Genomic DNA, 18,120 nt, shown 5'->3' with positions numbered 1-18,120 from the left:
ACCAATAAGAAGAGCCAAAAAACAGAAAAAGAGGGGAAATTAGGGAGCATGAGTAAAGCGTATCATAAAACTTCAATAAATTAGTGAGATTGGTTGATAGGCAAGACCAATGAAAAAGAATAGAAAATCCAAATATATATGAAATTCAAACATATATAGAAATTAGGATGCAATAAGGTTAGCAACTCAATTCAGTGTATGTGTGTGTAGAGGGGAGCAGTAACAGACTAGTCCATATGATAATAACTGGTAGCCACTTGGAAAATAATTCAATTCATATTTATATTAAGCACTAATATGAATTCTAAATGGACCAAAGACTCAAAAGTAAAAAATGAAATCATAAAGGAAGTAGAAGAAAATATGTGAGAATTTTTTTATTACTCAGGAATGGGAAAAATCTGTTCAATTATTATGCAAAATGCAAATGGCAGAAGAAAAATATTGATAAATTTTACTTTATGTATCTAAAAAATCTGTATGCAAAAAAATGTAAGCAGCGTCAAAAGACAAATGACTGTAGGCAAAACATCTGCAGCTTATCACCAAGGGTTAATCTCTTTAATATATAAATAGCTCTTACAAATCAATATAAAAAATCATCAATTCACTACAAAAATGGGCAAAGGATCTACATAGACAGGTCAGAGAAAAAGAAAATCCAAAACTAAAGTCTCTTAAAAAAAGGGAGAGTCGCTTGATTTTTTGCATAATAGTGGAAATGAAAATTAAAAATATGCTCATCTACCATTTTCACCTATCAAATTGGCAAAAATTCAAATGTTAGGTGATACCCTCGTGTTGCCAAGACTGTGGAAATACTCCTATAATGCTCCCAGTGGGAGGGAAATTGGTATAGTTTCAACAATATTAAACAAAATCACAAATGCATCTCTTTGTTGACTTCTTTTACCATTCCACTTCCTGGAAATTATACTATGGATATATTTACCCATGTGAAAATGACATATGCAATATTATTCTTCATAGAAAAGGATTGGAAATAATGTAAATATTCATCAACAGAAGATTTGTTAAATGGAATTATGCAGCTGGAGCTTTTTAGCAACTGATTTGGAAAGATCTCCAACTTGCATTTTTAAGTGAAAAATTAAGCTGTAGAACAGTGTGTATAGTATAGAAGGAAAATGGAAAAAAAGAATAAATACATTTGCTTCTATATTCATTAATAATATCTCTGAAAGGACTCATAACAACTTACTGATAGTGAAAACTTTTTCTGTTGTTTTTTTTCACTTTTTCTTTTGCAGAGAGGTGTACTGAGTAGTGGGGGGATTTGAATAGGAGAACGTTTTTCATTTGATACATTTTTCTACTTTTTCAATTTTGAACCATGTATAATATATAAATGATTTTATTTTAGCAATTCAATACCTACAAAATATGTGAATGAAAAAACCCCAAATTTTCAGGTTCCTTTTCTGGGTGATATTAAGAGGGCTGACCCATAGACCCATTCAGTGTATCCTCTCCTCTTTTCAATGACCACCATAGCACCATTCATGGACAGTCTGAAAGCCAACTTTTAAACTCTGAGAATTAGTACTTATAGAGCATCTCTGAGAGGGCTGGCACATAGTAATTATTTTGGCAAATGTTATCTGTTGTTTTTATTTTTATACTTCGTATGTGGGTAAACTGAATCACACAGCCAGAAATTGTTAATTAGATTTTAATATGCTTTTAAAATGTTTCTTACATGGTACTTATCAATGACTTGACACATAGTGGATATTCAACAAGTACATGGTGATGAATTGACCTCACCCTGTGGTATCATCAGTGATTAACAAAGACCAGGGGCGCCTGGGTGGCTCAGTTGGTTGTATTCAACTCTTTTTTTTTTTTTAATGTTTTATTTATTTATTTTGAGAGAGAGAGAGAGAGAGAAAATCCTAAGCAGGCTCTGTGCTGCCAGCGCAGAGCCTGATGCAGGGCTTGAACTCATGAACAATGAGATCATGACCTGATCTGAAATCAAGAGTAAGAAACACAACTGACTGAGCCACCCAGGGGTCCCAAGTGTCCAACTCTTGATTTTGGCTTGGGTCATGATATCCCAGTCATGGGATTGAGCTCCCCATCAGGCTCTGTGCTGAGCATGAAATCTGCTTGAGATTCTCTCTCTCTCTCTCTCTCTCTCTCTCTCTCTCTCTCTCTCTCTCTCTCTCTCTCTCCCTCCCTCCCTCCCTCCCTCCCTCCCTCCCTTTCTCCCTCTCTCCCTCTCTCCCTTGGCCCCTCTGTCCTGCTCACACTCTCTCTTTTAAAACCAACCAACCAACAAAACAAAACAAAAAAACAAAGACCATATTGTTGGTGGAGGCCTATGGGCATGAGGTAATGTATCAAAATGAGGTAGCTTGTCCTGTCCTAGGCCTGCGGAGCTTCACCTCCTGAGAGAAGAGTGTTCAGCAGGCAGGATAAATTTCAAATCACAACCTATGGAAGAACATGGGGTGATAGGAAGCTCATGGAATCTTGAGTCAAAAGATCTAGTATAGATTCATGGTTCACTCACAGAGTAGCTTAGAAAACCCTGAGTGGGTCTCTACCTGTCTCCATTGTTGACTGTATCCTTGCAATATCTGCCCTCCTCTCCTCATGGCTGCTATAAAGTCAGAAGACCTAACTAGATTTCAAAGCATTTCAAAACTATATAGTAGCATAAAAGTTGCAGCATAATACATGACAGTTTCACAGTAACATTAGGCCTGTTCACTCTCTCTTCCTAAGTAGAGGATTTGTGGCTGGTTAAGACAGTGTTAAATTTACAGAGCAACCCAAGAAGAGACTGGCTTGCTATAGGGGGAGACCCAGGACTGATGGTAGGCACTTAACAGCATGTTCCAATTACAGCCTTTAAATCTAATTGCATACTCTGTTAATCTCTGTCAGTGCGGCATCATTTAATATCATCACGGCAGCCTCTAATATCGTGAGCAATGTGAGCTGAGCTGAGACTATTGAAAAAGTTCAGTCCCAGGTCTTCATATCCCCTTTAATTCTCTCTGTCAATTATGCCACAGCCAGGAGTTCAAACAAAGGTCTTGGGATCCGGGGTTGGAGCTACCTTTTTGAAGCGAAGCCTCTTATAAATATACAGATTATATCAGGAGCCTCCAATCCCTTCTCTTGGTTATTTTTGATGGGTTAGTTAAATGACTAGTCCCTGAGATATAACTTACTGTGTACTTATTTCAAATAAATATTGTAAGTGCTATCTGTTCCACAGATTATAGTTTTGGAAATAACATGGTGTCACTTGACATGTATTTCCCACCCTACCCCCAAACCTCCTGGCTCGAGAAAGGTTGATGGGAAAAAAAACCCAGACACCTACTTAGCTCTATTCCTTGTACACAGTAGGCTTTTTACCTTTGTTTATTCTCATTACGAGTGACAGTTTACTAGCATGAAACTGCTGGTCACAAACTTAGATTTATTTTTTAAATTAAATTGATTTTAGGGGAGGCTGGGTGGCTCTGGCTGTTGAGCCTCTGACTTCAGTTCAGGCCATGATCTCATGGTTAGTGAGTTTGAGCCCCGCGTTGGGCTCTGTGCTGACAGCTTGTTCAGAGCCTGGAGCCTGCTTTGGATTCTGTGTCTCCCTTTATCTCTGCCCCTCCCCCACTGTGTTCTGTCTCTCTCTGTCTCTCAAAAATAAATATATAAGTGTAAAAAAAAATTAAATTTGAGTATAGTTGACACACAATGTTACATTAGTTTCAGGCATACAACTTAGTGATGCATCAGGTTTATGTATTATTCTATGTTTGCCACAAGTATAGCCACCATCTGTCCCATTACATTGCTATCACAGTGTCACCGACTATGTTTCTTCTGCTCTGTTTATTATTCCTATGACTTACTTATTCCACATCTGGAAGCCTGTATCTCCCTCTCCCCTTCAGTCATTTTGCCCAACTACTTACCCCTCTGGCAACCATTATTTTTTCTATTTATAGTTCTGATTCTGGTTTTTGTTTATTCATTTTTTAGGATTCCATTTTTAAAATTCCAATTTAAAAATTTTTAACTGGAATCATATAGTATTTGTCTTTCTTAGTCTGACTTATTTCACTTAGCATAATACCCTTTAGGTCCATCCATGTTATCTCAAATGGAATGATCTTGTCCTTTTTTATGGCTGAGTAATATTCTGATATAATATTTGATACATTTGATATAATATATAATATTCTGATATAATATAATTTTCTAAGCTTCTCTAAATCTAAGCTTACTTTTCTGTTAGTTTAATACCTTTGTTTCCATTGAAGCACTGTTTGGAGGATTAAATGAGATAACCTATGTAAAATACCAAGTACAATTTTGAGCACTTTTATTTTGATATGTTCAACTTGTTTTTTTTTTTTTTTGCTAAGAGTTCATGAATTGTTACCATCTATCAATCAAAAGGTTAAGCCCTTACCATGAATCATTGATTCATTTAATTTTTCTGGCAGCCCTATAGTTAGACACCATTATCATTCCCATTTTCAATTAAGGAGGTTGAAACACAGGAAAATGGAGTATTTTGTCCATGGTGTCGCAGATGGAACATGGGGAGCAGAAATCTTAACCTAGGAAATGGGAATCCACAAGTGTGTTCTCTAAGACCACGGTAAGATCAATTCCATGCCTCCAAGGACTTTTCTTCAAATATTTCTGGAGAGATGAGGCTCACCAGAAGTAGTAATTGATTAGCCAAATCCAGCCACATGTGATTAAGTGCCTACGTGACTCTGCATGTTTTGTTGGAAGGTTCTGAGACAAGGTGTGTTAGAGGACAGGCTGAGCCACTCAGACACATGATGTAAATGAGGTAGCCCAAGTGTTTCTCTCTCAAGAAGTTGTCCAGAGATACATTATCCTGGGATGCTTGGTTTCATCTGCCCTCTGCACACAAAGTTGATTTCAAGGCAGCTGCTCAAATTATTGTTAGTCTTGGGTTCTTCCTATTTGTGTGACCCAGTGTAATGGTATAGTGATTAGGACTTCTGTTGTCTTCTGCCTATGGGAACTTAGAGTATTTACTCTCTGCTTTAGTTTTCTCATCTGGAAATAGGCATAATAATAAAGTTGATAAAATTGGAAAATATTTAGAACAGTGCTTGGCACATAGTGAGTGTTTTATTTTGTATGTGTTATTATTATTTGTATATAGTGGGTCTCAGTATTTGCGCATCAGTTGGCTCCTTGAGATGGGTGTCCCCTTTCTGGAGATGCCGGAGGTGAATCTACTTACCTGAAATGAATGAGATTTGTAATCTTCTCAATCTGGAACTCCTGCAATGGTAACAGGGACCCAGATGGAGATTACAGGAGACAAGACAGAAATCAGACTACAATGCAAAGAGCATAGGGCAGGGCTTATTTGTCTGTAGGCAGAGGGGTTCAGAAGCAGTATGGGGTAAGTGATGGGATACTCCACAACCACTAGTAGAAGTGCAGACTTTTCCTGTCTTTCCCATCCTTTCTTTACTCCTACAGAGAAAATGAATTCCAATTATAGTCAATGATATACCATAGACCATAGAACTAGACAGGGATACTTTAGCATTTTAGGCAACGTTTCTTTGAAGGCTCTGCCAAAGATAATTTCAAACATTTTAAAATCCAGCCACATCCCCTATTTTCTATAATTATATATAACCGTATGAGTTGAGTTGTAGTCTAGTAGCTGACAAAATGTTACATTTATGTAGATACTTAATTCAACATTCATTCATTTTGATTTGCGGTTTTCGTTGCTTATTTTGGAACCAATATATATTTTTTATGCATGGAAGTTTAAGGCTCTGAGGTCACAGTACCAAATGGTTTAAGTAGCCTTGGCAGATGGTTGGGAGCAGATGATTTGGTCAAAATAAAAAAAACTGGTTGAAATGACGATTTTGCTTTCCACTGATTTCTTTTTGGAAACTTTGTTCAGAACCTGTGTGGTTGGAATTCCTTCTGCATGGGAGGGGGGAAAAGCTCATAAACTCTTGCTTTTTTTACTCTTTTGGGATTGCTCTTCACTTTAGATGGCAAGGTAAGATCGTCCAGGGATTCTTCTCACTGAGAAGATGGGACTCTACCGCCAAAAGCAGCACAGGGTCAAGATGGTGCTCAAAGGAACCCAGAAGTGAATGCTTAGATTTGATGCTTGAGTGGGGGAAAAAGATTCTGGAAGTGTCTCACATATCTTAGTCCAGATAGTTGGAGTATGCTTTAATAATGGTGTGACCTTCAGCAGAGGTTAGTGGAGTCATGGAGGAGGAGGGGTTTAGAAGCTGTAGGAACAGGAATCTCAGTTGGAATGTCAGCAAACTCCAGGGCCCTTCATTGATATGACCAGAAGAAGGTTTTACAAAGATATCTTTCTTTCTTTTGTGGAGGTGGAGGGGGGTGGGGGTGGGGCAAAACCTTCTGAACGGTTGGTGTGAGTTACTTAATTCCTGGCATCCTAGAAGCAGAGACTTTTCCTGGGGACAGGATTGGGAGGATCTCTATGAGCCAGTCACTTTTCTTACCTTAACTAGACCAGGGCAAGTCCTGGAGGAGATTGATAAAATGCCTTAAAACTTTAAGCTTCCTTCTGTTTGCTTTTTTGGTGACCCCTTTTCTGCCTCTTAGTAGTGATGAGCAATAACAACCCTTATGATAAGAAGGGATAATGAACTCACCTTTTGGGAAGCAACATATATTTTAAAAAATACTTAATAATATAACCCGTATGAGAGGTACTTACTGAAGGGAAAGGTAGGTTCACAGATGGGGGGCAGGCTTGAGATGAGGGAGAATAGTGGTAAAGAACCAAGGTTTTTGAGTTAAATCAACTTGTGTTTGAATTTTACTTTGGATCTTATTAGCTAGCTGTGTGATGCTGAGGAAACGATTTAATCTTTGTGAGACTCAACGTCCCCATCTATAATATGGGTCTCATCATTGTCATGATATCTTTCCATAAAAGGCTTATCATAGTGGCCAGTACACACAGAAATGTAACATGGGGAAGTAAAATCATGTAGAGGCAGCTTACAGTTGGGAAAAAAAGATGCTGCTGTTGCCTCTGCTTCTAACGTCAAAGAGACACCTGCTATAATATCCAGTGCTGGCCACATGTGAGTTTTGCATAGCATGGCATTCCAAAAGAAATGGTAGGACAGCACTTTACCTGCATTGTCTAGTCAAATAAAGCTGTGTGTGTGTGTGTGTGTGCAGAAACTATTTTAGAGTTGAACTGAAGTTAGTCCCCTCTTCCTACTCTAACTGAATCCTTGGGATTTTTCAAGAAGGGAAAACTGATAATTCATTCTCCAGATGAATGTTTGCTAGATTTAAGACACGTTCCCAGGATCCCACAGTTTGGAGACAAAACTGGTGCAGAATGTTGGAACAGGGCAAAGGTCATCTGCCTATTGTGGGTTCTTAAGGAACACTGAAAAATCCCACATACTTCTGCAGGTCTTGAATTTGGGTTGATGAGGGTAAGGAGACTGTTGATCTGAAAGCTCATCAGAGATGACTGTAGATATTAAAGATATTATCTGGAGTCATGCCCCCAATCTCTTGGGGGACTCCACCATAGGGCCATGTCCAAGCTGGCTGAAGAAACTAGTGCTCACCTATCTCAGACCATGAGTAGAAAGGCAATGAGAGAGAAGGGAGAGAGGGCACCAGAACTCACAAGTGTGTCCCTCACATTCTTCTGGGGAACAGGCTGCTCCTCCATTGACCCCCACCCTGAGAAAAGAGAGTACATGAGCATGATAATGAATGGTCAAGGAAAGAGCAGGCCACCCTCTCCTCTCCTTTCGCAGTGGCCCCCGGCAGGTGCTTAATGGAAGATGCAGGGATGAGGGATGATAATTCCTACATGGGACTGAGTATTTACCTGAAATAAATTAGAGGGTCCATCCACAAACTGCCAAGCCAGGTTGGACTATTGGAGCGACTATGATATGGTCAAGGGTTATTTGTCAATTTAAGGTATCACCAAACCATTGCCCCAACCTTACCTCTCCACTAGCATGTTGTGGTGGTAAGTACTCAAAAAAGCAGGCAGCATATAAACAGAAGATTATAAAAGGGAAAAATAGTGTGATAGAGTTAAGTAGGGAATGCTATGGGTCCACATTCAGAAAGTGAGGTCCATGCCTATGGAGGGTATGAATGTGCAGTGGTGTAAATATTGAATAATCCCTCTCTGGGAAGAACGATCCTGATTCAGGTATTTGCTAATTTCTGTGGTGTAAATACTCCTACCACAGCTATAAATATGATGTCACAAAATAAGGAGTTGAGAAGAAATGTGCACAATCAGCTCTAGCAAGCTAGTTCCGGCTACCTCCAGCATACCAGAATGTGTATGTGTGAGTGTTTGTGTGTGTGTGAGAGAGAGAGAGACAGAGAGAGTGTGTGTCAAAGAAGGCTTTCTGGGAAAAGGGACCCCTGACCTAAGTCTGAAAGGATGAATAGGAAATAGCCAGGCAAAGAAAGGTAGGAAGAGGAAGGACATCCCAGGCAGGGGAATAGAATGAGCAAAAGGAGGAGACCTAAAGTAGCCTGCCTTCTAAGGACAGAGCATTCAGTATACTTTATGGTGGTTACCAATGCTCAGTGCAGTTCTGTTCTTTTTATTTGTGTTGTAATTGACATGCATGTTACTCAAGTCAGGGCCATCTTTAAATCTGTTCATTTTATTGACTCATCATTCGTCAAACACAACAAATGTTGATGAGAGCCTACTTTGTGTTTATTAGGAGGTAAGGATTTAAAGATGGGTAGGACATAGTTCCTGTCCTGAAGACACTTATAGGTAGGGGCAGAACATAACTGTGTAACAGGTAACACCATGGTGAGCACAGTGGTTAAAATATGTATATGTTATTAGGGATTGTGGTAGGCTAAGTAATGAACCCCAAAGACATTCTTGTCCTAATTTCTGGAACCTTGTGAATATGTTAGCTTACATGGAAATAGGGAATTTACAGATGTGATTAAGTTAAGGATCTTGAAATGGGTAGATCATCCTCTGTTATCTGGGTGGGCCTTATCCATAAGAGAACAGTTCTCAAAAAGAGAACAGTGGTGTAAGGAGAGAAGCCGAAAGAAAGAGAAGGTCCTGTGCTTTGAAGATGGAGGAAGGGGCCTTGAGCCAAGGACTGTCAACAGCCTTTAGAATTTGGAAAAGTTAGGTAAAGGAATTCTCCCCTAGTCTCCAGAAGCAATGTAGACCTATCACAACTTGATAGCTCAGGGAAATGGATCTCAGACACCTAACTTCTAGACTGTAATTCATGTTGTTTTAAAGTTACTAAATTTGTGGTGATTTGTTACTGTAGGAGTAGGAAATGAATACAGGGGTATTAAAGGGTACGATGTAACAATGATCAAGGATCTTGACTTGTGAGTCAGATTGCCTCTTTTTTTCTTTTTTAGGTTTATTTATTTATTTTGAGAGAGAGTGTGTGAGCAAGGGGCGGGGTACAGAAAGAGAGGGAGAGAGAGAGAAACCTAAGCAGGCTTCGTGCTGACAGTGTGGAGCCCGAAATGGGTCTCGGTTTCATGAACCATGGGATCATGACCTGAGCTAAAATCAAGAGCTGGAAGCTTAACCCACTGAGCCATTCAGGTGCCCCCTCAGGTTTCCTCTTTTACAATCATGGCCTCATCTCTTAATAGATCCATAATTTTGGAAAAGTTACTGACTGCCTCAAGCCTCAGTTTCCTCATCTGCAAAATGACATAATTATACCAACTTCATAGGTTTAGAGTCTGGATGTTGTAAAATTCTATACATACTGCACTGACTCCATAGTGAGCAATCTGTAAATGTCAGCTATGCTTTTCTTTTAGACTATCAAGTTTCCTCCTTTCTACTTCCTGAACTGACTACATTGAGGATTAAATAGGCTTTTGTGGTATGGCCTGGACGAATGGCTACCATTCCCAAAGTTATTTTTGTGGACAAATATGATCTCAAGTTGGAAAAACCCAATACTTGACAAATTTTGGAGCTCCCATACAATTTTAATGTGAGGCCCCTCTTCTCTTGGAAATGAACACTCACGCTCCATCAGCCAATGAAAGGGTTAAGAGCTGTGTGTCTTTCCCATCTCCCAGCCACCCCTCACCCCCACCCCACCAATAAAAACTCCCATTTTGTGCACCCTGTCTTTGGCCCGAGTATTATTCTCTGCTCTGTGATTTGGAGTCGGCCTGTCTGTCCCCTGACTGAGCAGGAGCAGCTGAACAGCTGTGAAAACAATGGAGAAGCCTAGGAGCGCTGTGATCAGTGGGGGAAGCTGGGGAAATCTGGGACCCACCGGCCCGTTTCCCACGTCAGCACACAGCCTGCAGAACCTGGGTGTCACGTGGCCAGGCTCAGCCTTGGGGGCCTGCTCCCAAGTGGGGGCTCCCCCATCCCTGGCCCTGGCGCAGCTCGGACTCTCTGGCACCCTCGCTTCAGAAACTGTTCTTTTATCCCCCCTCTCTTACTCCTTCCATGTTCTCGGGGCTGTTGCATAAACATAGTGTTGCTAGGCAGCCCTCAAGCTTCCTTTCATCCTGGATCCCAGGAAACTGTCCAGGCAAATTCACTGGAGTGTGCTTACAGCTGGTGTTGTGCTCAGAGCCAGCTCTCCTGTCTGGCCCCGGGTTTCCCCTCCAGAAGCCCCCCAGCGTCTGTCTTGTACGTTTGATTTTCTGGATGTGGATATCAAGGCAAGTTTAGGGACCCCCCCCAAAAAACGTCCCCCTGCTATTTAGTGCCCCTTACTCTGCAGGCTGTACATACACAATGCCTAACTTAATCACAGCCCTTTGCCAGCCTGCCCAAGATTACTGGACAACAAGGAATTTTGCCCAGTCTTCACTGACATACCCAGTGACCACCTAGTAGTGTTCTGTATGTCACCCCTCTTTTTCCTCTGAGCCACAGAACTCACCACTCCCTTTTCCCAACTTCCTCCCACCTCAGCTTCCTCGTGCTCATCCTCTCCTGGTTTTCCTTTCCCTGAAATGGACAGCATGTTCCCCTTCCTCAGAAGTCAGCAGTGTCCCATTCACCTTTATAACCAGCAACCAGCATACAACCTAGTACACATTTGGTTCAGTAAGCATTTGTAGAGTGAAGAAATGATGAAATTATTTAAATAGATTCCTTCCTTATTTATCTCCCGCCTTTGAAATAGAATTTAAAAAATCTTGGGGCGCCTGGGTGGCTCAGTTAAGTGTCTGACTCTTGGTTTCATCTCAGGGCATGTGGGTTCAAGAATTGGGGTTCCATGCTGGCAGTGTAAAGCCAGCGTTGGATTCTCTCTCTGTCTCTCCACCGCTTACGTTTTTTTCTCTCTCTCTCAAAATAAATAAAATAAACTTAAAAAAAATCTTATTACCATCCTGATCTTGGTTTAATATTTTCTCTTTTGGATTGAGTTGTCACTATAATTATTCTCAGTTCTCATTTGATCAAAATAATCTACATACATTATAAATGTTGATAAATATTTATTGAACATAAAATTAGAATTTTCACTGAAAAAGCATCTCTCAATGAGATGAATGGGCTTATTCATGTAGTTTATGTATCTGTAGATGAATACTACTTATTTTTAGAATGAATGAGGCTTCTACATTAATTCTATTCCAATATTCTGTTTCTCAAATATTATATATTATTGGAAATTTCAAATATACGCTAACTGGAGAGCCTAATATAATACAATTATCATTCGCCTCTTTTTCTGGTTGCATACCAATAATACTTTCTAGATGCAGATGAGCTATTTAGCATGCGTAAGTTTTTGTTTAGTCAACTTTTATTGAGTGAATGATGTAAACATCTGTCCTTATTTGACTTTTTTAATTGTTATACACAAAATATTGCTCTTATTTGTATCAGGCTGTTGGAATGTTGACTATGCATCCTATGTGGCATCATCCCTTTTTGGGGCTATGGCAGATTTGCTGATCAATCAGAATATTGGCTTCTGCTGTACCTTGATGCAGCTCAAAATTCCTCTTAACATGGTGGCCAGGCAATGACTACCAACCAATTGGATGAGCATGAAGCCAACACCAATTTTATGGCCTTGCATGTTTTTTAAGAATAATATCTTTATTATTTTTGCAAATAGAGTACATATGAATGAAAAGCAAACAGTATTGAAAAGTTCATAGAAGCAAGTAAAACCTCACCCCAAATTCCTCCACCTATGCATTAACATCATAAGTGTTAGACAGTATTGTTTTGTATACTTCTCTTTGCAAACCTAGTAATAAAGCTACGTACAAATAATTTCATTAAAAATGTGATCATTATATGCCTATCATTGAGTAAAAACTACATTTATTTTTTCTTGAATTTAGTGAAAAAAAGATGGAAGTGCTGAACTTCAGATTGTTTCTTTATAAGAAGAAATATTCATTCTTACAAGAGAACCTCAAAAGTTAAGAAAAACATTGTGAAATAGACTAAGGAGTGAGGAAAAATTGCTTTTAAATTACATGTTTCAAATTGGGCAGTATCTATAATGCCGTCTTTGAAATATGAGAATATTAGGTAATCTAAGTCTCCATATCCCCTCCTCACACTTCCCATTTCTTTCTTTAGTGAAATTATTTTCCATTGTTGGAACTCATAATATTAGTATTCGGATCTCTAATTCTGACCGTTGTTTAATCTTAATTCAATATTCAAATCCGTTTAGTGCTCAGTACTAGCCTTGTTACCATGGATTTGCAATTAAAGAGGCCTTTTATTTTGAAACATCAATTGTTTGGTATTTTGTTATCAGGTACCTTTTTCACAAAAGACTCATAGGTGTCATTTTTGAATTTTTAATATGCTTGAGAATGCTCTCATCTTTATGCTTGCATGGCAGATAATTGTCCTAATGATTTTGTGATCTGGACAACAAGACGATACTATTATTTCTTTGCGAAGGGACTTACGGATGGCCCATGTCTTCAGCCTTTGGGTGTTCCTCGGAATCCTGCCTGAGGTCTGGGAGGATCAATCCTCTTCTCACAGCCAGCACGGCTGCCCCAGGAGGCCCCCTTCGCCTTTCCTGCATCACTCTGCCTCTCTCCAGTCCCTCTTTGCTCTTGGCCCAGCCAAATACCTTTTCCTTCCTTACCATGTGGATCCTAGTTCTGGCCTTCGTCCATCCTCTGTGAGATTTAATTTCTTTAGCACCTGCTCTGGAAAGATCGTATTTCTCACCAAATTTCCTCTTTCTTACTCACAAGGAAAATGCATTCTGTCCTTGGCACCTCTGGAAATTGGAGTAAATGATTTTTCTAAGCCTTTCTGCAGGTTTTGCGACTTATTCCATTAGGATTTTCCTTGTCATCTCTCTCCCTTTTTTTTTCTCAGCCCAATGTTTCCTTCTTTCAGGATACAGCTGCTTGCTTTGAGCGGTTCTTTATTCTGTCTAAAAATGGGTTGCTTGTCAGAGACCTATTACTTCACAGCTCTGAGATGCAGACTGGTTCAAAGTCTGATAACCGATTAGCAACATCTCACTTGGTTTCTGTCTTCGACTCTTGCCCACTAAACAGCAGTAATAACCTTTTCTTAAAAAAAAAAAGTTTTATTTTGAGAGAGAGAGAGAGAGCATGAGTGAGTGGCAGAGAGACAGAAAGAGAGGGAGAGAGAGAGAATCCCAAGCAGGCTCTGCACTGTCAGCACAGAGCCCAATGTGGGGCTCACACCCACAAACCATGAGATCATGACCTGAGCCGAAACCAAGAGCCGGACACTCAACCAAGTGAGCCACCCAGGTGTCCCAGTAATAACCCTTTTTTATTAGCATGGTACAAATACAAAACCTAACTAATTGGGGGTGATGTCTGATTTGTGATTTCAAGGGGAGCAGACAAGATGACAATAGTTCTAATGCAAGTGTTGCTTTAACCAGGATGAGAGGAGGGATGGTGGGAAAAGATGGTCTAAGCCTGTTTAAGGGCTTCAGGGAAGGTTTTACAAAGGATTTGGCATTTAAAGGGAGACTTGTAGACCAAGTCAGAATTTGTCAGGAAGTCAAGCCCTTGGGGAGAGTACAGCAGAGAATGACAGAATGCGCAAAGTGGCAGCAAGGAAAACACGGTGGACTGTAGGGACTAGAAGTCGCTTAGCATGGCCTGGAAGGAGGAGCATCGGAGTCTATGGCTTGTAGGTATGCAGAGCTGTGTGTACCATGTAGAAGAGTTTTGATTTTATGATGAAGGTGGAAGGCAGGGAATGATTTTAAAAGGCAGGGATTTGATTTAATTGGATGTGCATGTCATGGGAGGTCACTCTGGCAGGGAGTGGGGGCCGTTGTCAGAGGGTGAGCCTAGAGACAGTGAACAAAAGGCTACTATAAGTGTACAGGTGAGAGACAATGGGCTTGACTTGGGCCTGACTGACTAGAAAGGCAGTGGTCATGGGGATGACCGCACTGTGAGATTTCTTAGATGATCTAGAAGACAGACCGCAAGTTTTTAGAGAAAGGATCAACAGCTCTGAGTGCATGGGACCTGGTGCAGCACTGGCTCTGTCCCTGATTGACTGTTTAATTATGGGATAATCACTAGACAGCATTAGACTCCGTTTCCTCATCAGTGTATGGGGGAAAAATGCTCAACCCACAACTGTGAATGATATACATAGAGCTCTTGCTGGGAGAATGCTGGTGGCTAGCGACCCATCAAAGTGAGTTAGGAGCACCTGTTTCCAGCCTCCTTGACATTTAAGATTCTTTGACTCTGTGAACAGTTATGCTATCAACTCTCTGAACAGTGGGGGTGAACATTCTGTATTTTGAACTATCCTAGTACCACCTTGTGTTACTAAATTGTTCAGAATGTGAGTCAGGAATATAAAATCAAACCCAGCTGAGTACATTTTGTGTAAGATATCTTATTAGACACAGGATGAAAGGTGATACAAATAACCTCTCTTTGCAGTTTCTTGGGACTAAAATCCATGTGGAAGGTAGGGTGGGAGGAGGTATATGGCTAGTAATACTATCACTATCACACAGCTACTAGTCCTAATACTTGCAGCTACCAGTAATTGAATATTTAACAGTATGAGGCATTGTGTACCAAATATTTTAATTGCATTATATCATTTAGGTCTCACAATAGCTTATGAAGTGGACATTTCTCACCTATTACTCAATAAGGGAGTATTAAAGTAAAGCACTGTAAATAACTTACTTGAAGTCACTTATCTAGAAAATATTGACTTTGGAAACCGGAACTGTATCAGTTAGCTTTTGCTGAATAACAAACTACCCTGAAATGCAGTAGTTTCAAATAACATTTATTATTACTTATGAGCCTGAAGGTTGGTTGGATATTTTGGGGGATTTAGGTCAAGCTTGGCTGATATTGGCTTGGCTTTCTTCTGCATCTGTGGTCAGATGGAGGACTGACTACTGGAATGGCCTCTCTCAACAGCCTCTCTGGCTGTGGCTGTTGGTCAGCTATTGACTGGAGCAGTGAGACTGAATGGGCCTCTTCAACTAGCAGGCCAGCCTGGGCTTCTTCACAAGACTGACAGGGAGTGCTCCAAAACCAAGAGCAAGTGTGAAGAGATGCTTGAGACCCAGGCTCAGAATATCACGTCTGCCACAGCCTTTTGGCCAAAGCAACACAGGGCCCATCCAGAGGAAAGGACGGAGAAGTGGATTCCACCTCTTGGTGAAAGAATTGGAAGGAAATGTGGCCATTTTTGTAATATGCAACACAAGCCATGGCTTTGGGCTTGCAAGTCTATGATCCTGCAGTAAAGGATGTTGTTTTTGTGCTTATTTTGTAGATAGAAACACTAAAGTTCAAAGATATTGAACAATTTGCTCAAAGTCACTTGACTTAGTAGCCAAACCATTGTGTGAAGCCAGGCATGTCTGACTTCAGTCAGTGACTTTTTGCTGGATACTCATGGTTCAAAGTCTGTGAGATACAAAGCCATACCCTTCTAGAGGTGGAAGGAACCTCAGAAGTTGTCTGATCCATTAGCTGATAGAATTCTGAATTTCATAGGTTACTGTAATTTCAAAAGTCATTTTGGCAACCAACATGGATTTGTCAACTCTTTTTTTTTTTGCCTAGTCAAAGCACTATAAAAACCATCTCCTAGCTTCCTCATTTAATGGAGGAAAAAAAGGAAATTTCAATGCCAAAAAGCATAATTTTGTAATAAAGTGAAATTGTTTAAATTGAATTAATTCAGCTTTGCAAAAAAAAAAAAAACCAAAACAAAAAAACCTTACTACTTTGTCTTTAATTTTGCTTCTTTTGTTGTGGGCCTGTGATGTCTTTACATTGGTTAAAAGATGAGCATACAGGAGATACTAATTTAGCTGATTCTCCTCATTTGTTAATACTCAAATGCCCTCCAGAACATTCCTGAGATGTGGTCTTCAACTGTTGCATACTTCTGGTGAGAGAGCTCTTTATTATCTGAAACAGTTCACTTCATCTTTAGACAACTGCAGAAAAGAATCTTCTCTTACTATATTGAGCCCAAATCCTTCTCCCAGTGATGTCTACCCACTAACTGAAGTTCGTGTTTCGGTGCTCAATTATAAGAGATGAGTGCACGAAGGTATCTGGAAATAGTCGTGGGTCCCCTGGATTGTCATTAACCCTAGTTCCTTTGGTCTCCACTAATATAATATTGCCTTAGAGTGCCATCTGCTTTTGTCCTGCCCTCAGGCTCCATCCAGCTTGACTACATCTGCCTTCATGTGGATGCAGAAGTCAGTTTATGTCTCTGGATTTGGCCTGATTAGCTGGCATAGATTAGGTCATACCTTTTCTCTCTCTACATGTGATTCCTCTGTTAATGAGGTTTAAGATCATATTAGCCTTTGCAGGAAATCTTATCAAGCTGTTGACTCAAGGTTCAACTTTAAGACTCAATTTCTGTATGAACAAAATGTGAGCACTGTAGAGCTGTTTCAAAGGCTCAATAAGTACTTTAAAAAATGCAATACAACTTCAGTAGCATTTAAAGAATATCTGTCATGGATTTGGCTCTGTGATAGGTGCTGGCACTATAAAGAAGAAAAGACAGTCTTTCTGTTTTCAAGGAAGTCAGAGTCCAGAAAGTAAAACAGACACACAAAAATAATATTACCACAAGATGATTGGCTTTTTTGGGTGGTGTGTTCCAAGTGAAGATGGGCGAATAGGAAAAGGAACATCAGTGCCTACATGGGGCTCAAGGAAGGCTTTCTAGAGGATGTAGCCCCTGAACCAAGGCCTGGAGAACATTAAGATTTGCCAGGTGGGCCTGGTCTCTTTACATTCATGGCAGGTGTTATATCATAGCAATTAAATAGTGCAGGCTTTAGGACCAGACCATCTGAACTCCAGTCATGGCACCTGCCACTTTCACAGGTTAAACCCCTGATTCTTCAGCTTCCTTCTCAAGGATATTATTGTTCCCTGGTAAGGCTTAGATGAGTCAATAAGCATAGGATTGTTGGCATAATCCTGGTGCATAATGTGGTAACTATTCTCATTCCAAATGACTAAGATGACTCAAATTCTGAACTCTCCTAGTTTGATCAAGGACATTTTAACTCCCTTAACCTTTGTCCTCCGCCCAATGCAATGAAGAGCTCACCCAGGATGCATCCTTACCTGTCAACATCTTAAGAGAATGACTTCATGAAGAATGTGTGGGTGGACCAAGAGGCTGCTGCGTTCATAGTGCTGATATCCACTAAAGCAGCAGGATAGTCTGAGGTGATCAGGTTCACATTTCTCTTCTAAAATATAATTGCTGGAGGGGTGCCTGGGTGGCTCAGTTGGTTAAGTGTCTGACTTCAGCTCAGGTAATGATCTTGTGGTTTTTGAGTTTGAGCCCCACATCAGGCTCTGTGCTGACAGCTCAGAGCCTGGAGCCTGCTTCAGATTATGTGTCTCCCTCTCTTTTTGCCCTTACCCCACTCATGGTGTCTCTCTCTCTCTCTCTCAAAAATACATAAAAATTAAAAAATATTTAAAAAATAAAAATAAAAAATAAAATATAATTGCTGGAAACCCAACCCAACATTTAAAAAAATTTTTATTGTGTATATAAACCATAATTTCTTTATCCATTCG

Source organism: Acinonyx jubatus, chromosome C1 (genome assembly GCF_027475565.1).
Source record: "Acinonyx jubatus isolate Ajub_Pintada_27869175 chromosome C1, VMU_Ajub_asm_v1.0, whole genome shotgun sequence".
Lineage (NCBI taxonomy): Eukaryota > Metazoa > Chordata > Mammalia > Carnivora > Felidae > Acinonyx > Acinonyx jubatus.
The sequence above is the reverse complement of the archived record's forward strand: the minus strand, read 5'-3'. Positions refer to the sequence as shown.